Source organism: Mercenaria mercenaria, chromosome 15 (assembly GCF_021730395.1).
Source record: "Mercenaria mercenaria strain notata chromosome 15, MADL_Memer_1, whole genome shotgun sequence".
Lineage (NCBI taxonomy): Eukaryota > Metazoa > Mollusca > Bivalvia > Venerida > Veneridae > Mercenaria > Mercenaria mercenaria.
The window spans coordinates 55924926-55942852 of record NC_069375.1 but is presented as its reverse complement, the minus strand read 5'-3'; positions in this window follow the sequence as shown (position 1 = coordinate 55942852).

Here is a 17927-nt window from a genome sequence, read left to right as displayed (position 1 = left end):
TGCACAACAATCCGTGTAATCAGTTTTCAGGTACGTTCAGTATCTTACAAAATGCTTATTGTATAAAAATGATATTGTCTGATATGTTTGCTGTATCTTGTAAATGAATAACAGTAAAAACAATAAACGAAGCAATGCTTGTCTCCGCAGATGTGAGATGCAAGTAATGTTGCCTCAGCGACCTTAACCACATCCGCCGCAGATGTCTTAGTAGAAAAATTAGTTTATTCAAATTTCCAGCATGTATATTCCACGATCACTAGCCATCAGAAGGTTTGATTATTACTATTTCTAGCATGAATGTTTGCAGCTAAGGCAAGTTTTTTCATCTTTCACATTTTGCGTTCAGAATTTGACATAGAATTTTGAACCCTTTTGGTCTGGAAAGTGAAAGGTTTGCACACTTACCTCTAAAGTGTGGACCCCAGGGCGAAGCACAGGCTTGATACAATGTTTTATACGTTTGCAAACCCGGACAAAAAGAAAAATCAATTAATTTTATTCAGAAAGTATTAAAATATTTTTATATATACAATGTTTAACAACAATGACGTTATGGTCAAATAATTATAGTGTGTTTATTTAACCACGAATATTCACATTCACAAGTATTTCTCTTAATTAATTATGTTTTGAAATACCCTGTAGTGTTATTTACCGACCGAACACACGTCGGCAAGAACTGACTTGAACTGAATTAAGCTCATATATGAATATCAGGACTTTGTTTCACTATCTATTTGCGGACTTAAATTTCTCAGTTTATGTAGCGGTAATAATGATTTTGTTTGTGTTGCCAAAAGATGTCTTTGATTTTCAAACCAACTGCTACGGAGACCGTTTTATAACTTTATGTGATTTATTTATGTTCAGTGGGCATATTAAAGGTCGCAGATTATTTTACGTATGTCTACCCCAAGGGATGTGCTGTAGTTAATTAATGTGTGGTACTCTTATCACTCTCTGTTTTCAAATTTTAGAGCAACAGAATGATTTCAGAAAAAGTTTCAGACCATTCTGTGCCAGGGGGATATTGAAACTGTCTACGATGATGGGTATGATATGGCTAATTTAGAAACTTAATAGTAATAATCATTACAAACTTTATGCATTAATCTTTTATAACTAGAGCTGTCACTATTAGTGACAAATGCCCCCGAAGCGAGCCCAAGAATGCTACAGTGGTGTGCGCAAAATATGCCAGAATAGTTTAGGTATGAATCATTTTGTGACCTTGCACTTGACTTGAGAGACACGGGTCATACGCGCCACACACATGCGCGTAGCGTAGCATACTCGGTTACTCAGCTGAGTATCATTTAAGATCCAAAAATAAAAAGGGTAAAAACTCCATAGAAACAATAAAAAGCTCATCAGGAGTGGGTATGGAGGTACGGACAATGTCATAGAATATGAGTATGCTGTGGTCTTGGTCCTTGACTTTGTTATAAGTCTTTGTGACGACAGACTGCTATTGCTCTTTTATCAAAATTTCTATCAAAATTTCTAAATTTTGATTTTTCTTGCTCCACTTGCACTTGTTATTGTAAATACTTATTTAAATCTAAATATATCTAAAATTCTAAATACACATATGATTTCAGATGAATATATACTATAGCTGCTATTGACCATAAGAACAATTTGCTGAATGGCAATTGTCCATCACTAGTAAAATTTAGACAGATAAACAACAACTATGAATTCCCAAGTATTCTAACATGGCTCGATTTGATTTCCAGTCAACCGAAGAAGGAAATGTTGTGATTTATTGTCTAATTTACAACGGTTCAGATGCTTCAGTATTTAACCGCGCGGGCTAACGCATTCGTGGTTCAATTCCTACGACTCTGAACTCTGAACCGTGGTAAATGAGAGATAAACCACCCGAAGGCCTTGATTATTTGTTAATTATTCCTATTTCGCTACGCTCAAACAAAAAGAAATTATCTATTCCATAATCAAGAGAGTTAATGGGAGCAAAAAGAACAAATTCATAAATTGACATTTAGGCGTTGTTATCCGCATTGCCATAGTATAACAGTCATGCAAATTTAGTACCAATTCATAAATTTGTTATTTACATACTTTCTGGGTCATTATGCTAAGAGGCACCTACTCATCCCTACTTTACCCAGTCGTGGGAAGTGGGAGTATAAAGAAACAAAGTTTCAACTTAAGTCACCTTTTTCTTATGCCCTGACACCCATTTCCAAAAATTTATTGCCGGAAAAATACATCAATCAAAATTATTAAATGCATGAAATAATTATATATCCTACACCTAAATACCTTTGAAATGAGGTAATACCTCGATTTCTTAAAACCTAGGATACAGATAAATTATGCAATAAATGCTCATAACCTGCATTTACGGTAAAGTCTCTTTTAAATATTGCAGTTAAAGAATAATGTTGTAAGCATTATATTGATTTCTAGACCAAGGTTATTTTAGCCATCTGTTGCATGTTTACAAGTTTCATGCTGCATTTTGATATAACAATCGTCCTTGCAATGAACATTGATTTACGTCCTGGGAAATCAAGTAATTAATAATACAGAGACAAAAGTCTTGTGACAGATGTTTAGGCTGAAATATCAAATCGAAGTTCACGAAACAATAATAAAGGAAATGTGTAGACGACATTAGTAATTAATTATTTGTACTTGAAGAATGAAATAAGAATCTATTGAGAAAGCTTCATCATTTTTTTCTCTCTTTTAAAATTGTGCATAAGTCAAAGCTTGTCCTCAGCAGTCTAATCAGTTCCTAGGCAGTTTATATGCAAGGTGATTTGCATATTTTCCATTGTAATACGTATGCATACATGTGCACTTTATTTAAGAATTGAATGCTATTTTCTGGGACATCTTGAATATTCATGAATCGCCCTAGCGATTCTATTGATTAATTGGCAAGAAGCCTCCCAGTGTTGTTTATGCACATATAAACGCACAAAAATACCATTGCTACAGAAATAACTAATTTGCTTTCTAGGAGTATCAGAAAATAAATGTCAAGATATCGAGCTTTTAGTCACAGTAAAAAAGACGCGCCCAAGTTCAACTGTAATTCGTCTTCCGATAAAAATACAGTTCCTGGTTTTTATTTAAAATATGTTTAACTCCAGTGATAATTTATACAGTCGTATCATTTAGTTGTAATTTTGACGTCAGAAAATTTAGTTAAAGCTATAATTAAATGTTCTTTTTGAATGTTTTTGGCGTCAAATTTTTAGAGAATGTTTGGGACGAGACCATTTAAACGTTTGAAGAACAAAATTAATATGAACACATTTGTACTTTGTCAAAGAATACAAAATACGATTGGCAATATTTGAGGATGAGAAGAAGTATGCGAAATCTTACAAACAATTTGTGACTAAAAACATTACAAAAGGGGAAGGGGAAATCAGGATAATGTATTTCTACGTGTAGTGGAGGGCATCTCTCTAGATCACTTTTTTCCTTCTTCGTCTATATGTATGTCAAATTGGATTGGGTGCAGTCAGTTTTCGGGATGGGACTCATATGAACGAAATGACGTCACATTAGTATATTTGTCCGTCATGCTAGATTAATGTAGAAGCCATCTGAAACTCAGGTAGGGAGATATGTGAAGTACTCTAAATAAGTTGTATTAAGCAGACATTACAGAGATAACTCTCGTACACAAGGTCACACATTTTTTAAATTCAGCGTGATGCCTTTTAATTTTTAAGCGAGTTAGTGTACTATCCTGATCAGCGTTATAATCGAAAAATGTATAATGCTCTTATACGGGAAGGATTGAAGATGAGAGATATTCAGATTGAAAAGGTTATTAGAAAGAAAGCTTCTGGCAATGCTGATTGTGTTGTTGTAACATTCAATCCATGTAAGTCAAAAAAAAAGAAGTTAGGGAAACGAAGCAAATTTTGAAAAATTTCTCGCCAATATGCCCTCGTATACATTAAACATGATCAACACAGACTTGAATGTTTAGTGGCTAACAACTTAGATCAGTTTTATCAGCTCCAAAAAATGGAAAATCTGACCTTAAAATGCATGGATCACGTGTTGTAAGGAAATGTCATGATCAATCTCCAAGCAGCCGTAACAGAAATTATTCAAGCGGTGCAAGTCATGGAGCAGGTCTTGATTATAACCGTGTTCATCGCGGGAATTGTAATTCTCATTCATACCGTGGACGGGAAGATCGTGATGGTGGGTGTCGTCATGGCAACCGGGGAACTTTTGGTTCTGGTCGTGAAGGATTAGTGTATTACAGCTTTCGTCGTTATATCGTCCTATATTTTATGAACGTTCAAGACTGGAATTTCAATTACGATTCTGACAATAGTGTTTTAAAGGCTTATTGTGTTAAAAATCTCAATTTTGATATTCTGTGGGTTGTAATTGTTTTTCATCAAACTTGCAAACAACTTGTATTGGCAGAATAGCTCGGTTCCTTTCGAAAACTGGCCAGACTGTTTTTTCGTACATTAAGAATTATTAATACTGGAATGGATTTTGTGCAAAGGAATTTCGATGTTTTGTTTTGAATTGTGTACATGATTGAATAAAAGTAAAAAATAAATATTATTTGTTATAAAAGTAACAGGTTCATTATGCAATAGGTTATAAGTGAATGCCCCTATTATCCTACATAGTCAAGACCAGATCGACACGCAATGTGGTCCCAAGTCTGAGAAGGATTACGTGTATACCAGCAATGCGAGTGATTTGTTGAAACAGGCACAGGGGGGCACAGCAATAATATGCATTACAAAATACCCACTGACACTCTTAAACATTCTACACATAGAGTTTTCATGCTTTTTACAGTGGCAATTTAAGATTAAAAGATAGGACTGGAGCAGGTCTTTCACCAGCGATTTAACGGCATTTCATAAATATGTTATTGTTTCAAGATTGATTCATGTAAAAAGATACACGTGATTTATTTTTTACGCAATTCTATTCAATATTTTTACTCTTTTTAACAAAGTTTTCGGGTAATTGTGTGCCAAAGCTGTTCTTTATATATATTATATTATTTATTTTAGGACATGGTACACAATATAAAAACAAGACAAACTATTAAAATTAGGTATCACAGACAGAAATTTCAAATATTAAAAATCAACATTAAAACAAGTTAGACAGTTTGCATATAAAAGCTAAGTTCATAGCGTACCTTTACTTATGACCAAAAACGTGACTACTACGTGTACTATGATCCTATGGATAACCCATTAAGCTAAATGCTTACAATGGGGGCAATGGGTAAAATAAACATACCCAAAGTTAATAATACATAAATAAAAAATTGAAGTTCTTTGTCACGATTTTAGTTTAAATCGGGTGTAAATTAATTCATAAAAATGTTAAAATATATATTAATACAATCATCATTATTAACACATATTATCATTATAAGTATTTAGTGCTATAAATATTATGACTTACCTTATTAAATAATATACTACCACACGCCAGTATCTATACGTATAAACTGAACCTACGTTTGCTAACCATACGATAAATATCACGCAGTTAAACACTCATATATAACTTCTATTTTAAGAAAAGACATAGTACCCTGTAGATCACATGCGCCATGATTGTGAAATGGCCACAAAAATGTGATTATTTTATTTTATATAGGCTTATCCGACCCGTTTTCTACAATATTTCTTCAGACAAAGCTACACTCTTTTTTGAATGGCATTTAGCGGCAAAATACCCACTGACACTCTAAAACATTCTACACATAGAGCGTGACGTCACACATTCCGCCTAACCGGTCATAATGCAGTAATTCGGTCAAAAATGTGCTTCCGTGGTGTAGCAGAAAGAAGTCCCTAATAAACAGGTCCTAATTTTTCCATTTTTCGCGCATTTGCGCGTAAATCGGGGGCCAAATGGGCATTATTTCATTCGTGGAATGAATTTTACATAAAATAGGACACTTTTCCAGCTAATATTCGCATGTTTTCGAGTTGTTTACATGAAAACGAAAGTAGGGTGTTTATTCTGCGGACCGCTTTCTGAAATGCGGCAATATGAGGGTATCTGACTTCAGTTGACTTGCATTTCACTGCATACTATTCAACCTTTTTCTTTTCGTTTTCTTGAAGCAAATGTATAAATATCTTGCGGAAAATAGGTCTAGGACGGAGTGAAAATCTAGAAACTGTAACAAAATTGTTACAAAAATATTAGCAGGAAAAGTGTCCTATTTTATGTAAAATTCATTCCACGAGTGAAATAATGCCCATTTGGCCCCCGATGTAAATGGAAAAATTAGGATCTATTTATTAGGGACTTCTTTCGATACACCACGAAAGCACATTTTTGACCGAATTACTGCATTATGACCTATACTAGGAACTGGTAACTAGCCGGTTTTGGATAATTGTACATACACGAAAACATAGCACCATGGAGGAGGTGAAATTTTCAGAATTTACTTGTTTTTTGCATGTTATTACAAGCAATATGCGTGATTGTGATTACTTAAACTTTTTAAACCGTTAGCGTTCTCTGACTCAATGTCATAGAATTATTGTTTGACAAAATGGAAACTCTACTTTCACTTTCCTATACTATAGTATTGCAACGTAATTATAGTATATTAAATATGGATTGGGAAACTTAGATATCATAAGATCAATGTCCTAAACGTCTAAATGATGCACAAATAGAGTGCTTAAGTCATGCCATCAAGAAGGAATATACCTTGCCATACTGTGTGGCCTGATATACAAGCTGGCACCCCATGTCAGTGTACATGTATATCATATTTTGTTCAAAGTGTTAATAACCAAACACTTACTCTAAGTTTACATATTGCAGTTCTGATAGTCTAGTCCTTCCCTTGGAGCACCACTGACAGTTAGACCAAAGAGAGAAAAATTTCTCTGCTATTACTACATGTAACTGGAAATGCTAAAAGATTTTAGTTTTCAACATGGCTATCATGAGTGAAAAACAACCATCTTTGTAAATTCCAGTTTTATTTGTACATATATTAAAGTTCATACACACTATTTTGCAGTCTATTTTTATTAATTAACAGGCGTACTAAACATGGGGAACACTTCAGGTAAACATAAAAATCTTAAGAACAGACAACTTCAATACAATATAATTATTAATGGAAGTATTTGCTGGTCAATAGTAAAAATAGGGCTAAATCATGAATACTGATTGGCAAGCGATTCAGTAAGTGGTATACAACATGACTTTAGACATTAATATTAACTATTATTCTCAATTAGACATGTCATAAAACACAAACTATGAACTAGATATTTATGTAAGAAGTCGTGCAATATTACTAACGATTAGGCCATACCAAATTTGATTTGTCGTTCGTCGGAACTACCGCATCAATGATTTCATTCCCAAGAAAAAGAAAAAAACACCCGCCCACACGTACGTAAGAATCTCCGATTTTTTCTGATTACGCGGTCCGGAATGATAACGGCAAAACAGGTTTTATCGCTGTTTTAATGCGTCAAAGTGATATTGATCGGAATTCATGCGTTCGTAATAAAGGTAGCTGATGACTCAAATTCAAAAAGTCAGGAACTATAATGTTGTTCATCATTTGTTTTAAACCTGGATTTTCTGTGCTAATGCCACACTTGGCCTTCGATGTGCCGGTAGGTGATGAAGTAAAGTAGGCACGTTCTACGAACAGTGCCCGACTTGTAAGACGTGCACGGGGTTTCAATTAAAAATATTTGGATTAAACATAGAAATATTGTTCAGAAAGTCTTCAAACTATTTGTTGCCAGTTGTTTAGTTCAATTAAAAAAACGTTGGTTCACAGATCCTGACTGATCCATCAAATTAAATTTAAATGTCTGTGAGTTCAGGTATTTGCGGGGGGTTGGAATGCATGCAAAATTGCAATAGTGTCCAATGCCTATATAGAACATATAGTAAAATTAACTGTAATCTTAGGCCTGATATAACTTTTAACATAGATTCAACATCGTCAATTGTGATAAAATAAATGCGGTAGTTTAAACCATTGGGGGTGTATTAAGTTACAGCTGAAACAAAGCATATATCATTTAAACTAAAACAGTAGTCTGTTTTTCCCATCTATATACATTTTAACCAATTCATGCTCGAGTGTTTGCATCATACATGACTACAATTCAACAAGATTTGACTTCACAAAAGGTTCCTTCTAGCGCACATAAAATATTTTTTAAGAGATATTGTTTTAGCATATTGTTACAAATGTGTAATAATGCAATGAGAAAAATATGTTCTGTCATTTTTAATGCAAACTTAACTATTTAAACACTAATCTAAGTATTAACAGTTTTATCATATTCCAAAGTTGTTGTTTTTTTAATATAAGCAAATGCAGTACATATTCTGCTATTTGGAAACATTTGTCTTTCAGTCTGTATTTCAATTCCGGATTTTTCATCACGCGACTACACCAGCGAGTACCTGCACACTTAACATTAAAAAAATATACATGTATTTACGATTCGAAAAATCAAATCAGGAAGTGTAAAAAATACGCAAATCCGGAACGTCAGAAACTATAAAAACATCACGTGACCAGGGACAATTTCATTACGTATTTCATTACTATTATCTCGATTCTTTATTATGATATATTCAATTGAGGAGTTACATGAATTAACTTTATTATTGTGTCTTGTTGTTCTGTTAATTAACTTGTTATATTGCACTAAAGATTGAAATAAAGATTAACTAGAAAATGCTTTTGTAAAAAAGCGCATGTCTCCCCAAATGCAAAGTCCTATAGGCAAGAAGTCAATAGGGGTCAGGACCGAAAGTCAAAGAGACACTGATGGTTGGCTGCAATAGGGATCATCTACTTGGCATGTCCAGTCATCCCGCTAAATTTCAACACTCTTGGCCTAGTGGTTCTCAAGTCACTGTTCAGGCTCCTGTGACCTTGACCTTTGATCAAGTGATCTCAAAATAAATAGGGGTCATCTACTCTGCATGTCCAATCATCCTATTAAGTTTCAACATTGTAGGTCAAGTGGTTCTCAAGTTATTTCCAAAAAATGATTTTACATGAACAGGCCACTGTGACCTTGACCTTTAATTGACTTAGTCCAAAATCAATAGGGGTCATCTACTCTGCATGTTCAATCATCCTATGAAGTTTCAACATTCTGGGTCAAGTGGTTCTCACGTTATTGATCGGAACTGGTTATCAATGTTCAGGCCCCTGTGACCTTGACCTTTAACGGAGTGACTCCAAAAACAATAGGGGTCATTTACTCTGTATGAACAATCATCATATGAAGTTTCAACATTCTGGGTCGAGAGGTTCTCAAGTTATTGATTGGAAATGGTTTTCCATGTTCAGGCCCCTGTGGCCTTGACCTTTAACAGAGTGTCCCCAAAATCGTTAGGGGTCATCTACTCTGCATAACCAATCATTCTATGAAGTTTCATCATTCTGGGTCAAGTGGTTCTCAAGTTACTGACTGGAAATGGTTTTCAATGTTCAGGCCCCTGTGACCTTGACCTTTCACAGAGTGACCCCAAAATCGTTAGGGGTCATCTACTTTGCATGACCAATCATCCTATTAAGTTTCAACATTCTGGGTCAAGTGGTTCTCAAGTTACTGACCGGAAATTGTTTTCCATGTTCAGGCCCCTGTGGCCTTGACCTTTAACAGAGTGTCCCCAAAATCGTTAGGGGTCATCTACTCTGCATGACCAATCATTCTATGAAGTTTCATCATTCTGGGTCAAGTGGTTCTCAAGTTACTGACCGGAAATGGTTTTCAATGTTCAGGCCACTGTGACCTTGACCTTTCATGGAGTGACCCCAAAATCGATAGGGGTCATTTACTTTGCATGTACAATCATCCTATGAAGTTTCAATATTCTGGGTCAAGTGGTTCTCCAGTTATTGATTGGAAATGGTTTTCCATGTTCAGGCCCCTGTGACCTTGACCTTTGATGGAGTGACCCCAAAATCAATAGGGGTCATCTACTCTTTATGATCAATCATCCTATGAAGTTTCAACATTCTGGGTCAAGTGGTTCTCTAGTTATTGATCGGAAATGGTTTTCAATGTTCAGGCCCCCGTGACCTTGACCTTACACGGAGTGACCCCAAAATCAATAGAGGTCATGTACTCTTCATGACCAATCATCCTATGAAGTTTCAACATTCTGGGTCAAATGGTTCTCTAGTTATTGATCGGAAATGGTTTTCAATGTTCAGGCCCCTGTGACCTTGACCTTTGACGGAGTGACCCCAAAAACAATAGGGGTCGTCTACTCCAGCAGCCCTACAACCCTATAAAGTTTGAAGGTTCTAGATCAAATGGTTCTCCAGTTATTGCTCGGAAATGAAGTGTGACGTACGGACGGACGGACGGAAGGACGGACAGACGGACGGACGGACAGGGCAAAAACAATATGTCTCCTGGGGGAGACATAATTGTGCTTAAACATGTCATAACTATTTAGCTACAGGCTATTTGTAAGGAATATGCATGAGTCCAAGATGGCCGCGCCCAACGGGAATTCGGATTTCTTTGACGATCCCTCGTATTCATTGTGTGACATGTTCTATCTATCTATTTATACTGCAACACTCCTCTTTACGAGTATAATGTGCAGCTGTGCGCCTGTAGTAGAATGGATAGGAGGATAAAACTAATACACGATGTGTATTGCAAGCATGAATACAATTGATAGTGTTAAAAACAAGAAGGATTTACAGATAAAAACAGTTTAAAACAGGTCTATCATGTTAAGCATTGTGTGCAAGTTTGGTCACATCCTGCTTAAACTGGTTCAGGGTGGAGGCTTGCACAAGTTGTACTGGAAGGGAATTCCAAAGCACTTTGGTGGCTGGAAAGAAAGAGTACTTATAGTAATTACAGGGAGTGAGGATCTGAGTATAGCAGTGGGGATGCGTATGTCTTGTTAGACAGGATGGGTTTCTTCCCTTGAGAAGGAACACTAAGCGCATGTAGGCCTATCGCATATTACATTTGTATGACATAGTCTGTGTTCATACTCTATGTTTTGTTCACAGGAGATAAATTATAAGGCTATTCAAAAACCAACAAGGACATTCATTGATGCAAGCATCAAAGACGCCGCCAAGTGTTGTGTCTAAAGTACGTATTGCAATATGAGAAATCACCTGACCGGCTACAAATTATCAACATTAGCACATGAAACAATATATGTTATAAACTGTTTAAAACATGAAGAATAAACATGATAGAAAAGTATTACGTACATGCAATACAAATCCTCTGCTTGCAATGACATTGACATTTCGAGTAGGTGGTTTCTTTACATACAAAATTAAAGTTATTATTTCACTAAGGCCAGCACCTGTGAAATCTTATATGCAGGAGCGTGTGTATGAAGTTTCACAGAAATGCCGTTTGTTGGAAAATGAGGTTGTGTTAAAAGATAATTATTTCAAAGTTGTGGTTCACAGAAACCATTTTTTTTATTATCATGTAATGTAATGAGTGTTTTCTATTCATTGATGAAGTATCATAGACTTTAGTCACCTATATTATAGATTTCAGAATGCAGATTATACACAGCATTTTACTGTTTCCGTTGCCAAAACAACCAAAAATTTTGTCCAAGAAAAAAATGATCTAACATGAGTAATCTCTATATTGCCCCTATTCACAAAGCATGAATCTTTCTTGTATATTTTTGGAATATCATAGAATTCATTTTTTTTTTCGGACGAACAATTATCTTGAAGTCCTCGTTGAACCGTAAATAAGACAAAATTAAGGTTAAAAAATTAACAGCGGCACTTCCTTAATTCGTTCATTTCAACATATATATGCTTATTGATTCCTTTTTTTAATTTGTTAATACGTTTTACAATGAATTTTATGCAGGCAATGTGTAATTTTCCGTATTTTTACTTTTTAATATTCTCTTCGAAGTTTACTGAAATAGTATTGTAAAATACATGAATGCTCACTTGTCCGCAATTCACACGTTGCGGTATATCTGCGGTGTGTTCTATTAATAGAAAATGAGATAGGTAAGTAGGTCATGCTAAGATCAGAATTACAGAGTAACCTCCCATATCAATAAATCGGATCAACATTCTGACGAAATTGTAAATAAAAAAATCTTTTCTGCTCTACAAATAGAGTTTTCTGCATTACATACATGTTTTTATGTTTTCTTTTTGCCATTTTTTGTTTATTTACTAAAATCTATTGTGCATTATCGTTGGTCATTTTAAAAACTATCCACTCTTTAGTTTATCACTCCAAAACTATTCATTACCATCTTTACAGGGTCCGAAATAAGGTAGCAGGGTACACTTAGATGCGAAAATTTTGGGCATGGACAGTCTTACATGTAGCGAGTCGCAATATTGCACTTCCCTTATGAGCAGAATCAGGGTGGCCATTTTATAAATTGCATGCATGTTTTGTGCTTTTAATTAATGGCAAGATCAGGATTCTCAAACAAGAATAAAGAAAGTTATCAAAACGAAAGGTTTACACCATCCATGAAAAATAGCTTGCCAAAATCATCAATTTTGCACTTTTTGAACAGCCTGCAATGATCCCGCTGCAAGAACAATGCCCAATTTTATTGCATTTCTCAATTTAATAGTCCTTACTGAACGTCAGGATATAAACGGAATGGGGGCCCATCCAGCTCGTTTTTTTCACAAAATAGCGAAAATGTACCTGAGTATCAATTAACAAGCACAGAACCCTTCCGTGATTTGAATTTTTCCGCGAAAAGGTATCTCAATGATCATACAAAGCTACCAGCAGTTAGTTATCCAACTGACATCAGAATTGTACATGTATCAGCTGTATAAATTTTCTAAAGAATTAATAATCATTATCTCTTACCTTAATTTACAGACATCCAAAATCACGAAGTTCTATTTATAACAAATATTGACGGGGGCCGAAATTCGAGGTGTACCCTGCTACCTAAAAGTGTATCCCATTTACTCGACACCGCCTCCTGGGCGGCGTCGAATAATCTTACCCTATTCATTTAGCCGGTATATTGTATACTGTGCGTACGTCCAATAGGGGCGATTCAATGTTGGCGCAAGTCCATCCAATAGGAGCGATTTAATGTTGGCGGTGTTAGGTACGGAAGTGAATTAAGGTGGCAGGGGAGCGGTTTCGTAGTTTTGGCCCCGGTCGATTTTCTGTATAAACAGGACAGGGTAGATATAAAGGCATATCTATCTTACTGGTTATTTATCATTATTAATTCTTTAATATATCTGGGGAATGAGGAACGGTTAATGATTCTACATGGCGGGTGTTTTAAAATTCCTAGCTTCGTACTTCCGGTTGAGGCTAAAACATAAATATCAGAACAAAAAGTCGGCCAGACGCGCGGCTGTCATCCATCCGCTTTTTTTCAAGTGAAAATTAGGAAAATAAAGTGGTGGTTGGCAGACATATTCCACACCACCTCGGTATGCATCTATGTTCGTACTATACATATATGCTACGAAATTGGATCTAAAAATATAAAATGGGTGAATGGCAGAGTTCAAAGTGAGGCCCGGTTAGGCTATTTTTGGTCTATAAAATTTGGGTGATTTGGCCGATTTTCACTACATCTGGCGTGGAAAGCGACAGGTGTATAGGACCGGAGAGTCGTCTTTATGTAGTCTATAGTATTTGCAATGGTCCATAGTAGTTTCAAAGAAAAATAAGCAAAAACGAGATTTCTATGAATATTTCAACACTGGTACCCACACGTCAATGTGGAATTCGCAAATCTGCACTCCACTGCCACCGAAACATTCGGGCAAATTATTGTAGAAGTCATTCGAACCAAGGTTGGTACAGTAGCATGAATGTTTTTACCAAACAATTGTGTTCAATGCGTTATTTTTTCATGGGACTAATATGAGAGTATAAGGAGCAGTATTCTCTTCAACATTGAGTTGGAGGATCTCCACTTACAAACACACGCACCAACAAACACGCAAGCTGCTGAAAGACTCGATCTTAAAAGCTGATCTTATTTTCACAGGAGTTCTTGAAACGGAAATCATTTGATAATTTTAGTTGCAGTGAAATACTTTAGAAATTTTCAAGTTCATTTTCCTTCTTAATTTCTAGTTTAGTCTATTTTAGTTCACAAGAGCACGTGTGCTTAGTGAGGGTTGCATTCCGATCCACTACAGTGAGGTCATTAGTGAAGGGCGCATCCCGAGTGAATATGACAGGCCGTGCTATAGACGAAAACCGGTTTCCCTGTTGCAGGTCACTGTGATCTATTAGGGGTCGTAGTCACTGTGACCATGACCTAATGACCTCAAAATTCTGAAGTCATCTTCAGGTAATGACTAACCTCCGCCAATCCGAGGACTGTAAGCCCAAGCATTTCCTAGTTACTGAATTTCATTTGAAAAGGTTCAAAAGCTACCACCGCAATAACTGTACACTGAACTTGGCCCTGGTGAAAGCTGCCAAATTAGCATCTTACCATTTTTGCGAGCACCTCACCTGACAGACTTGTTTGTCAACGGGCCCAGGAGAATAGCTTCCGAGAAGCTTTAGAAAAACTTAGAAGAAAATCCCAATCGAACGGACGTCTGCCGGAAGTGAAAAAAATCATTCTTTTTTAAATGATTTTTTTCAGATATTTTTTGTGCTAATGTGCTATTTGAAATTCTAAACATTTTATATGTTCTAGTTTATTACCCAGTTTGCCGCCTTGTTTTGATCACTTGATTAACATCTCCGACTATCAGAAGCTCGGAAGAACTCTTCTTATTCTGGCAGGTCTTCCGAACGGGGCAAACGAACCCGCCAGTTAAACTACAAATTCATTTAATTGAACGAAAAACATGTTAACGTAATTCAATTCATATGCATATCTTTGAATACTGCGAACAAAGAATAGTAAATATATATCTATTTATTTCTTGTTAATAGCTGAACCGTTTCCAACATTTGTAACAAAAGTATTACGCTATACTTCTTTATTTTAAATGAAAAATTATTTTCGTCTTCGAAGATTTCAAAACTTACTTGTGCTCAAGCGCATTGGGCCATTTTAGACTGGCTTACCGTAATTTGCGCAAGAAAGTGAAATCTAACGCCGTGAAATTTGTAGATTAGTCTAAATTCTTCTTGTTTGAAAGCCAACACTATGGAGAGGTCTTGATATAGAGAGGTCTTGATAGACCTCTCCAATAATTTAGCCCTGTGGCCCGTTTTAAAGGCACTGGCCTCAAGATCGTCTGACAAACGATTTAGGGGAATTTAGCTCGAACCCTACAATATTATTCGAAGGCAGTGATCTTAACCACTTGGTCACAGAGTCCTCCATATCAGACATTATATATGTGGAAATGTATATTAATTCATTGTCTATCGGTTCATATTAAAAAGATAGTGTCTTATTTTTTATTTTGAAAAGTATTGTTGGTACTACAAAAGTGCAACAGACAGCCAAAAAAAAAAAAAGAAAGAAACAAAAAAACAAAACAAAAACACACACACAAATCACTAAACAATTTAGTTGAATCTCGGTTCAGTTTGTAATAACACAATGTACTCCTATGAATACTATGAGCTATATGCATACGTTATGATCGAGACACCAATGCTGCGTCTATTGAAATAGGACTTCTACATTTATGTAAATTATTTTCAAACTGTAATAAAATTATAATGGGATGTATAGTTGTTAGACGTTTACTTAAATTCCCATCGTTTTCAGGACATAAAAAAAATATGATAAATAGAAAATCTAGAGCTGTCTAATGACAGCGAGCTCGACTATTTGTAGCCTTTCAATCTAATACTTGCTTACATATAATAGCTTTAGCAAAATTTTCTGAGTTCAAAACGGGGCATACTTTTGCTAAAACACAAGCCAAACTTATGAAAATTGCGTTATGTTTGTTTGTTTGTTTGTTTTGGGTTTAACGCCGTTTTTCAACAGTATTTCAGTCATGTAACGGCGGGCAGTTAACCTAACTAGTGTTCCTGGATTCTGTACCAGTACAAACCTGTTCTCCGCAAGTAACTGCCAACTTCCCCACATGAATCAGAGGTGGAGGACTAATAATTTCAGACACAATGTCGTTTATCAAATAGTCACGGATAACATACGCCCCGCCCGAAGATCGAACTCACGACCCCGCGATCCGTAGACCGACGCTCTACCTACTGAGCTAAGCGGGCAGGCGATAAGATCATCCCATGATCCCAAAGATGTGTAGAGATTCTGAATTTAAATCCGAGTCAAGTAATTCCTGAGAATTATGCTCATACAAAACTGTCACAAAATGTGTATGACTTGTAACTATTAGAAAGGTGCATCACTTTGACAAAATAAAAGCTAGAGTTATATAACTTGTGCGTGAGGTCAACTCATGATGCCGAAGTCATGTTTTAAGTTTGAAAGCATTTGGTGTAGTTTTACTGAAACCTGCTTACATGCAAAACTTTAACTTGAAATTCTAAGTGAAAAGTGGGCATATTTATGACAAAATAAAAGCGAAAGCTTGACCAGTGACATGCTGCCAGAAGACATGTGTGAAGTTTGAAAGCATTAGGCGTAATGGAATTAAAGAAACATGCTTACATGCAAAACTTAGTCGACGTCAGTAGAAGGGCGACAACAAAAGCTCTATAATTTGAAATATCTGAAATAGTCGAGCTAAAAATGTGCTCGACCATTTGTTTTGAAACAAATGCCTAGGTACAAAATGTTGAGAGTTATTAAACATTTGGCACAGAGTTAGAATTCTGAAGGAGACAAGTTTGAAGTTTCATTTAGTTGTATTATGTATGTAGTTATTGAGAATTACAGTGTTATGTAGAAGTACAAAAGATTTATAATTTCATCAAAATATGAAAAGTCCTGGCACCTGTATACCTCATTACCTAAATATAAAAAAAATGAACAAGTTGTTGGCCATAGCTCTAGTGTTACAGAAGCAATCTTGACCAATATCGATCATTTTCAATACCTTGTAAGCATATAAATTCTACAAAAGTTTCACAAGGACTGCTAAAAATGAGATCTCCAATGTCACATAAGGGTTACAAAAATAACTGAATCATTAGCACCGAGTCTCCCTGCTCAGGTGACCTGAAATTTTTGGAAGACCATACATTTATTGTACTGTTGGCACGTGACTGCAAATAAAAAGTCGAGTAAATAATTCTGGACCTTTGTCACTTGTTTCTTAAATGCAACAAGAGCTCGCAGAACACGAATGCCCCATTGATGCATTCAGTTATTGCACAAGGAACAGAAATTATTTGGTCACTGTACACAAGTTCTACTGCTCTGGGTCAATGTAACCTGGACCTTTGACCTATTGACCACAAAATTGTTAGAGGAGATACGCTGGTCATGATCAACCTCCCTATTAAGTTTCGTGATCCCAGGCCCAACCATTCTCAAGTTATCATACGGAAACTGTTTAACTGTTCCTGGTCACTGTGACCTTGAACTTTTGACATACTGACCTCAAAATCAATAGGGGTATCTGCTTGTTATGACCAACCTCCCAATCAACTTTCATAACCCTAGGCCAAAGTGTCCCTGAGTCATCATCCGAAAACTGTTTCAGGTCACTATGGCCTTAGACTTTTACCTATTGACCTCAAAGTCAGTAGGGTCGATCTGCTGGTCATAACCAACCTTCCTATCAACTTTCATGATCCTAGGCCAAAGCAATCTGGAGTAATCATCTGGAAACCGTTTAACTGTTCCGGGTCACTGTGACATTGACCTTTGACCTACTGATCTCAAAATCAATAGGTCATCTGCTAGTCATGACCAACCTCCATATCAACTTTCATTATCCTAGGCCCAAGCATTTTAGAGTTATCACCTGGAAATGGATTAGGCTACATACCGACAGACATCTGCAAAACAATATACCCCTCCTTCTTCGAAGA